The sequence below is a fragment of the Diadema antillarum genome, unplaced genomic scaffold (assembly GCF_040938485.1).
Source record: "Diadema antillarum isolate AM-2024a unplaced genomic scaffold, OU_Dant_1.0 seq00000124_RagTag, whole genome shotgun sequence".
Taxonomy (NCBI): Eukaryota; Metazoa; Echinodermata; class Echinoidea; order Diadematoida; family Diadematidae; genus Diadema; species Diadema antillarum.
The window spans coordinates 1,352,743-1,362,985 of record NW_027271204.1 but is presented as its reverse complement, the minus strand read 5'-3'; the positions used below and the strand labels follow the sequence as shown (position 1 = coordinate 1,362,985).

Here is a 10,243-nt window from a genome sequence, read left to right as displayed (position 1 = left end):
ACGGATCAGTAAAAATATAAAGATCAACTGAAGACGTTGAAGACAGTTGCTCCTGTTTTGTTGCATTGTCCTCATGTAGACAAATTCTGGCAAAATTAAAACTATTGAATTAGTAGTCAATTTAACGTTAACATCCAAATTGATGCGAAAAAGTTTTCAATTATTGGGTTTAGTGTTGAAAATGAAGCTATGAATCTCCCAAATGCGACCTTGATCTTCGCACAATTTACGAATGCCGGGTTAGGATTTCTGCTGGTCATGAATGGTAATTACAGTCGCAGATCTCGCCCGAACACTCTCGACTTTCTATTCTTGTTCTTTTTTTTTTTGTTGCTCACGAGTGTTCACAACAACGTAAAATCCTTTGAAAAAATACATGTCACAGTCAACATGCTATAGATCAGGGTAAAAACGGAGAGGTCTCTACTGCTTACTCCTGATTGGGTTTTAGCGTCGACCCAACACGAAATCAATGATCCTCTTCTAGCAAGCTATGTGCGAGCAAATGCAATCATATGTACATTACAGCTAAGAATTTGACTAGGGCCTATGTGTAGTAGTAGTATTAGATATGCTTTAAATGCTCAGTGTGTTAGTTGTTGATAATGATAATGTTAATGATGATGAGATTTGCTGTTTCATGTATGTAAATTTGTGTAGGTATGCATGTATGTACTATATTATCATATATATATTGGATAACATATCTGTCATTAACTATACACGGGTCCTTTTTCAGCACCGATCTTAACTTCCGCTAGCGTTTAACCTATCTATATTGCATATTTGTAATTGCCAATACATGCTGGTCAAAGTGCACACAAAATGCATTCATGTATGTAAGTGTACTTTTGTGTGCGTGCGTGTGCGCCGTTGCACTTGTCCATTCGATCTGGTAAAAGGGGATTCTAAACAAATTGTCGACCTTGAGCTCAGTGGAGTGATTATAATCAAGTGCACCGCTTTATAGAAGCGGTGAAAAGAATACTTCATAGAAGAGGAAACCTTCCTCGCAGGGGTAATTTAAGCAGAGTCTAGTCATCACTGCTTCTTAATTAAGCTGTTTTATTACATTTTCCTTAACTTACTGGTACTTTTCTCTTTTTTCCTTTTTTTTTGGGGGGGGGGGGAGACTATGTCCGAGTTTGATGAAACCTGTCGCATCATAGTTATCTACGTCAACTTATACATGGAGAGGTGTTTTATTTTACATAAAGCTTAAAGCACTTGTGCCCATTTTATGCTTGTGCTTGATCACAGCGCACAGATTTTCTCCCCCCCCCAAAAAAAAAAACAACCCGCACAACAACAACAACAGGCAAACCTCAAAACACAACCGATGGTGATATCGATGATATCTTTAAAAACAACGATTTTAACAGTGATAACAGAATAATATAAAGTGTCATGATTATAACACAACAACAATATAAACCGTACAAAGAATAATGATGTTAATAAAAAAAATGTTCATTGATTTAATGAACCACTGCCATAATTATATAAAAGTACTTGACGTTTTGGCACACTCACTTTGATCTCCAAAAATCAACTGCTTATCACAGCTCATCGATCATGTCACCACCTCAAGCAAACACCTGATCAGATAAGCAATCCAAACATTACACCAAACACAAACTATAGTTTCTTACACGTATAATGCTCAGCCATGCCCACCTGGAATGCACATTGTATACGATGTTTACCCGAGTTTAAATATTAATCCGAAGTCTTTATTGCCAAGAACTGTGTGTACTGTAGTTTCTTTTTGTTTTCTATAATGGCACCCCGGTGAAGTCACGGTGGTAAAGAACATCCGCATTTGAAACCTTTGACCTCTTCGTTGATCTTGTGCTCAGTTTACAGTTTTGTAATCTGCAAAGAACGACTACTATTCCCTACGAGTAATATTGGTCGACACTCATATTGCATCCATTGTCTGTATGTGTGTGAGATCATTACTGACGGCCGAAATGAAGCTAGGAACGATTTGCTGTTTGGCGTTGATAGCAGTTGCTTTCAAAAGGACATCTGCTGGTAAGATTATTCATTACTAAACTTAAGTATGGTGTTCTTTCTGTTACTTGAAGCATGAGCGGAAAATCTCTTTCAAAATGCATAACGAAACTTTGCCAAACCAATTTACAGTAATCATTACAGATCACAATTTGTCTGTATGGTAGTTGTTCACGCGGTTTGGTGGTCAGCTAGCAATATATGAATCATTATGTTTTTAGTTTTGACATCGAGATCTCAATAATCCTAGCTTTCTCTCTGGACATGATTGAATAAGCTTTGATTGAATTAATCATAATCTTTGTGATTGTGTGTGCAATGTTATACCATAGTCGCACAAATAATATCCTCTAAGCCGATAACATATTGTATAGTAATGTATGTTTTAAGTATCTATTTATGTGAATGCGTGTGTGTGTGTGTGTGTGTGTGTGTGTGTGTGTGTGTGTATGTGTGTGTGTGTGTGTTTGCATATTAACATAAAAAAGAAAAATGGTCATCGCATCACACCATCACTCATTTGCTATGATTATCCCGTTATACCCCTCTTCCATCAAGACTGTACATTGCCGTCTGGCCTTGACAATGTTCTCGTAACACCCGCCGAGTCGTCGTACACGACATGGTCCCGCGTCACGATCTCCTGCAGGGAAGGGTACACGCAGTCCGGTTCGGACTACTCCTACTGTATGGACTCGGGCGAGTGGAGCCCAAGGATCGAGGACAACGAGTGTCTAGGTAACTTACCCCCCCCCCCCCCCTCCTTTTTTTTCCCTCCAACTATATTATACGTACACACGCATCGACACAAGATATGGTTGACAATCATTGTGTTCAGGAGATGATTGTCAAAGAAAAAGAGGCGGATTGCCAAATTGACTACATTTTTATTGTATTAGCATTCATTTACCCTTTTTTCATCATTGTCTGTTTTCATGACAATATCACGCTAAATTTCGTGGCTTTGTCTGCTTTAAGGGGATTTGTATTTGTGGTTCTTTAAGTAAGGAATCTCATTGTTTAATAGGCAATGTAACAATGCATGATGATCTGTCGTATCTCGCAACTACCAAATAATATGCATCATAATTGTGAGCGAGAAGTTTACCTTGCTTGTGTTTATTTCATTTCGATTCCTTTATCTGTACTGTTCCATACATCTAGATATTCAAATTCAAACGGAAAAAAGTCCTTTTTTTCGGCAGAACGTTATAATTATGAATACAATTTTGTACGTCACTCTTCTTCTTTTGCCAAAAGAATAATGTATGCTGCATGTTGTGGAAGAAACAGACTGTACAATGTAACTCCATGGTATAACGTTCTTGAATCATTGTAATACATCATGTTTATAAGGAAATTAGAAAGGAATACAATTATGCTATTCATAACATAGTGATTAGGACATAGAAAGAACTAATTTGCGCAACAATGATGCTAATAACAAAGACAACAACAACAGCAGTAACTAGACAGACTCTTTAGAAACTACATTGATTTAATTGGTTGATGATCAGAGACAATGAGAGAGAAAGTGCACTAAAAGGACCTGTAATAATAATAACGATAATAATAATAATAATAATAATAATAATAATAATAATAATAATAGTAATACTATAACTACTGATAATAACAAACGATTGTTATGGGTAGACTCCTCGGAGAAAATATTGCTTCACATTGCTCAAACGATTTGCATTGCAGTTCATACTGAGAAAAGGAAAAAGAAAGAAAGAGAAAGGTTGCATCAAATACTTTTATGATCGTTGGCCTGTTTATTTGATTGGCTTAATATTCTAGTATGCTTTGCTCCAAAGCCGATGTTATCAGCTGATATTTCTCTTCTATACTGAACGGTAAATAGCTCAATGTAAGGCTCCTACTGTGGAGTCTGGCGTGCTCCACTTCCCCGTTGGCACTGGCCCAGACGGAAGCAAGACTGTCTACGACAACGAGGAAGTTATCCAGTACGCATGCGCCGATGAGGGCACCCCGCTCGGACCGGTGGAGGCAGCTTGTGAGAATGGTATCTGGGTACCAGAGACCTTGCCCACGTGTCACGGTAAGATGAAGAACCTGTCACTGTTTTATACACCCGTGGATACGGGTCCGCACACCGAGCACGGTAACGGCATCTAGGTCTTTTTTTGTGCTGTTTTTGTTTGTTTGGCTTTGTTTTTGTTATGTATTGTTTTTTGTTTGTTTGTTTGTTTGTTTGTTTTTTCTTATGCCGCGCCAAAAGGAACCATGTCTGGTTCTGTTGCAAAAATAATAATTAGTTTGGTACAAAGCCACCAAAACTTTTACTGTTATGTCAAAATTAAGAGCAGCAAAATTATCAGTTGAAAACTTATTTCGTTACAAAATTATTAGCAGGGAAGTGATATTGTAAGAGAGCCTCTGGTTTTCCATCGTGCAGTCAACTATTGTGCACTTAAGATCATTTGTAATTTTCGTATATTATTTTCTGTGGAAGAAGAAAATGGAATTAACTGAATGACATTGCAATAATCGCCGGTATTGCATTCAAGCAAGCGTATTAGTAATATAATAGACTTTCCGGCCTTTAAGCTGAGATATTACAAGAATAATGATTAAAAAATGATGAATAAAAAAAGTCAGAGGATGCCTACAAGAAAATAATGGGTACAGAAATGTCATTTTTGCTGTTTCAAAGGCTCTTCCGTTGCCACAATGACAAGTTTTTTTTTTTTTTTTTTTTTTGTTCATTCTGTTGTAGAGTGCGCGCCACCTTCTCTGTCGGACGAGAAGCTCGTTCGCGTGTCTCCCAAGCTGGAGAGTTACCCTGCCAATTCCGAAGTGACTCTTTCATGTGTTGATGGCGTCATGTACACCGCCAAGGGAGCCACGGTTATCTACTGCCAGCAAAATGGCGAGTGGAGCCCAGACCCCACCAAGATGACTTGTCACGGTAAGTTTTAGGAGGTTAGTCTTTGATTCATTGAGTTATTCCGAGGTATGTTTCCTGGAGATATCAACATCTTGCCATCATTTAAATTTCACACCTTTGAATTTCCCAGCACATCCTACTTTGGAGTAAGATTGAAGGGATGGGTGTAGTATTGGTTGAGGTGAGGAGTCAACTTTTAACTTTTGCGAGATACTTAGAAACAGCCTTATGAAATGTTAAAGAGCATACTATTCTAAAAGGAATTAAAAGTTTGACAAATGTTTGATGAAAACCGTTTTTTGAAATGGCTGAGATATCAAAACAAAAGTAAAACAAAGCGATCCAAATAAAAGGTGGGTCCTACCTTTTATCAGTATCGCTTTGTTTTGGATATCTCAGCCATTTCAAAACCAGTTTTCATCAAATAAACTTTGAATTCCTCTTAGAATTATATGCTCTTTCATTACTTCATAAAGGGTTTACTATAATCATCATTACAAAACGTTGGAAACCTGGAGCTCCAGCTCAAGCGAAATTGCATCACCCCCTTAAATAAAACAAGTTTGATTCAGTTTTAAGTCAGAAACACACACACACACACACACACACACACACACAGATAGAGAGAAATATCTCTCTCTTTCGAAAAAAACCCCACAAAATACACAAAACAAAAACAAAACACCGCCAACCCTAAAATGAATTTGAATTCATTTGAAACGAATTTACCTCTTTAAAACATTTTTGGGAAATTAGACGAGGTTGCAAAATTTGTCTAATTCACTAAAAAAAAAAAAATTATAATATCATGACCTTAAAGGTAGTGTTTTAAAATTAAGGCAGTGTTTTAAAATCAAGAAATGAGTAAGAAATAAGGGTGAAGCTCCGAAAATATGCATCATATGAAATTCATTACACTGTTCCTTCGACTTAAATGCGTATGATTTGTTTTTCTTTCCCATAATACTATGAAATGACACATACACACACACACACACACACACACACACACACACACACAGATAACTGCAAGATTCCAGACCGCGATTCCTCGGTCTATTCCTACCCTCTCTCTGGCGGATCCGAAACGGCCAGGGCCATATACGGCTTCAACCAAGTCATGAAGAACACGTGCGTCGGGGACAAGATCCTTGTCGGTCCCAGTGTGCAGAGGTGTGTCAACGGTGTGTGGCTTCCAGACGCTGAGGTCACGTGCAAGTAGGATTCGCCCTGGACGGCGGACGACCTACATGTATACCATCACCGTGTACGTGTTCTATTGCGTACGCGTTCAGCAACGTCAGCTTCACGCCGATCACTTTAAATAGAAATGGAATGAAAATGAATAACATTTATTCATGATTTTAGGGATTGATGGATGCAAAAACAGAGAGGCAGAGTCGAATGTGAACTTTTATGTATAAGAATGAGGAATTAGACTGGTGAAAGATGACGAGAATATAATTTAAGTAACTGGGGAATAGAGTACGAAAATATAACATGACCAAAATAAGAGCGTACGAAGGAAAGTATATTGAGGAGTGCGATTGAATTAATCATTCAATTCTTCATTGCTGAACTGCAAAACCATTACATCAAGCTGAAACGTAAGCCCTCAAATCTTCATTATTCAAAGGTGTATTATTGAAGCAGTCGTGTGTGTACTCAGCAGCTACAGAACTGGATGCATTGTCTACGTAAATTGGACATTTGTCCTGTTTTGCTTTTTTGTTTTGTTTTGCCTTTATGTGGCCCAAATGTAATACCATGTTCAATCTTACGCGGCTTTTTACTTGTTAAGGAGTGTCTCTGTTAAGTATTCTTCTTTTTTATTTCTTTTGTGTGTGTGTCTATGTGTGTGTGTGTGTTTCCTTGTTAGCTGAAAAAAATACGAATAAAGAAAACGCCTGTCACGTATGCAATGGAACAAAAAAAAAAAAATCCCCAAGTATGTTTAAATCTTCATTGCAATCAACAAAAATCTAGTATGTACAGAATTGATACTTAACATCTCTTCTCAAAAAATTACATTCCATTTGCGTGTCCCTATTTTTCGACTTGGGTGCATTAGCTACCGATGAAATGATGTATGTTTTCATTTTTGCTTTTTCATATAAATTTGCTAGTTGGATTCTACAGTTTGATCCATTATATTACATGCTTTATGATTATTCAGAATTTTTTTTTGGAGAGAAAAAGAGACTAACCTTTAAATGTCATTGTAATACCGTGGTGTTTGTGGTACGCAGCGAAAGAAAAATACATGATAGTTTTCTTTTAAGATGACAGGTCACTTCGAGTCGATGAATTATAATTGAATTGAGATAATTTGTGTTACGTGGCCGCACAGGCTGGGGAAGACACGAATCTTTACAACAAAGCAACAGGGGGGGGGGGGGGACTGTTTTGAAATGGTTTTGAAATGGCTGAGATATCCAGTATTGAAAAAAAGTCATGATAAAGGCTAGGACCCACCTTTTATTGGGACTACTTTGTTTTTACCTTGTTTTTGGATATCTCAGTCATTTCAAAACCGATTTTCATCAAATAAACTTTTATTCCTCTCAGAGTGGCATGGCCTGTAATATTTCATATAAGTGGTTTCTAATCACTTTGTCCCTCAACAACGTTCCATTTATTAAGTGGTTCCCACGGTGATCTGGAAATGTAGAAAATACGGAGACCGACATTTAAAAGAGCACGATATTCTAGGACAGGTTTTGTATCATGTTTATTCAAGATTTATGCATTGCCTTTGAAAATTGAACGCTGTAAATGTGACGAATATATCTACCAGAATAAACAGCATAGTATACAGATCACTGGAACTTGTGGCCCAACGTGATGTCATGACTTCTGGATCCTAGAGATCACAAGGTACCTTTTGAATAAACCACAGTGATGAAGAACAACTTACAATCAGCAACCTAATATGTTACTGAGTTTAAAAGCTTATTTTGAAAGTCAGAATATGACTCTACCATCTAATGATATGCATTATTGCTGTAAGAGGTATAAGTCCGAACATGGAATATATATATATATATATATATATATATATATATATATATATATATATATATATATAATGCGTGTGTGTGTGTGTCTGTGTCTGTGTGTGTCTGTGTGTGTGTGTGTGCGTGTGTGTGGGGGGGTGTGGGTGTGTGCATTGAAGAGCTGGTCGATTTCAATATTTCTATCTTAGTACAACAAAACGAAGAAGAAAAAAACCCCGTTGTGTTAAAAGGGTAATTTACCCCAATGTATTTTATAGGATAAGTGAATGCAAAATATCAGTACAAATATGACTCGAGTTTTGATTGAAATGTGGAGATCATTCCAAATATTTTCATTTTCTGGAATAATGAAATAACACTTGCCTTGTCTCCTGAAGGAAGGCAGGGGAATTAAAATATCCTTACCCTTCGCGTATGTCGGTACCAAGTCTGATGAATGTGTAAACAGTTAAAACCTTGCCATTTAGCGATGAGAGATGGCATATGATCTCGCATACCTACACGTTTTAGGGTTAATTTCAGTGTAAACGGAAGAAAGAGGAACGATATAGACATCAAGATAAAAGTTCAGAAAGTTCACATAATACTATGCACATGAAATCTCTTGAACATAACACCTACTCACACAAGTACAAACATGTTCTAACGAATGACAATTTGGTCCGAGCATATTACTTTCTCTTTCTCTGTTGATTCATTTGTTTTCTGTATGGCATTGCTCTATAATTCCCTCAATTTTCAGCAATTTCTTCAGACATTACAAGCATATACGTATAGTGAAATACAGTATAGTTATTTTGTACAATTTCTTCAATTTTCATTACACAATCGTACATTTTAAATACAATTACATGCGTTTAATATCAATTTTCCGTACTTCACGGTTGTTGCTGAGAATAAGTACAAAGTTTGATTATTTGGTAACCTACTTTATAACATCATGACGATAAAACACGGGGTGTCCAACATAATGCCAGTGGAAGAGAAGGATAAGGATGGAGAGACAGAATGTATTGGTAAATACAGTAGATAGATAAGTAGATGGATAGATAGATAGATAGATTTTTTAAAATGTATAAATAAATATATATATATATATATATATATATATATATATAAAGAGAGACAGACAGATAGATAAATAGATAGAGAGAGAGAGACTTTTCAGAGGGATACAACGCACACCCCCCCGCTCATGCCTTCCCACGCTCATGATAGTCCCATTCACAGATACATGATATAATTCTTATAATTTAATGCTCATTTTTAGTTGGCAGGATCTAGGCCGTGGCGAAGGGGATTTCATGTGTACTAACGTCCCCACTTCCGCCTTTTTTTTTTTTTTTTTGCTTTGCTCAGATTTACCAGATCATTGATTTCTTTCCTTATACAAGTCCTCGTTTAATTGTCCATATTAGTATATATTAAATGGGTTAGTCAAATACCAGTTAGTAATTGGCTAAACACAGTCACGTGATGGAGGCACATTGGTTATGTTCGCCCATGGGCAGAACATTTTCACGTAACAAATAGAAGGACCCGCCCACAGTGAATTTGGCTCTGCACGAGCGATCGAGTGCGTTGTATTTGACTAACCCATATAATAAAACAGATGATGACATTTAATGTCGGGAACATGTACCAAACGTTCCACCCTCAAGGTTTGAAATGCTATTGAGGGAGGCTACAAGTCCCTCGACTTCGTCTCGGGACTTATAACCTCCCTCAATAGCATTTCAAACCCTTCGGGTGGTAATCTATATTATGTAATATGTTTTATTTTTCATCGATGTATCCCCCTTTTTTATGCTAAATACAATAAAGTGGGATGACTTGTCTATGTAGAATGTGACTGCAATTTTAGTCAAACATTCCAGAGTTTTGATGGATAGAGTTATCCATGATTGCAGTCTGACACAGCAGCAACTAAAGACAGTAGTGAAGAAAAGTTTTGGAACAGGTCTATGACAAATTCCTCTTTTGCAGATTTCTTTAGAGCATGGCTTCCAATCACGAGCCTCTCCTACCCCTCCCTCTCTCTCTCTCTCTCTTGCCAGTTCTTCTGTTATATTCACTCACTCACTCTCTCTCTCTCTCTCTCTATTTTTCTTTTCTTTCCCTTCGATTTCTAACCACCTTTGATGGAGCGTGTTCGCAAACATAAGCCAAATAATACAAGTTTAAACGGAACATTCTGCAACAAGAGAGAAAAGAGAACAATCAAGTTGTTCAGTGACGCAAGAATCATGTAATAATGGTGTTTTTTTTTTCCACACAAATATTCAGATTTTGTATG

The 10,243-nt window shown here is 37.1% G+C and overlaps 1 long non-coding RNA gene across 1 annotated transcript; it reads left to right on the top strand.

Moving 5' to 3' along the window:
* Positions 1-3,920: 3,920 nt before the first annotated feature.
* LOC139727313 (uncharacterized) lies at positions 3,921-6,053 on the top strand. Its single transcript, XR_011710743.1, has 3 exons — positions 3,921-4,081; positions 4,760-4,951; positions 5,953-6,053. It is a non-coding gene; the product is annotated as an uncharacterized lncRNA (long non-coding RNA).
* The last annotated feature ends 4,190 nt before the right edge of the window (positions 6,054-10,243 follow it).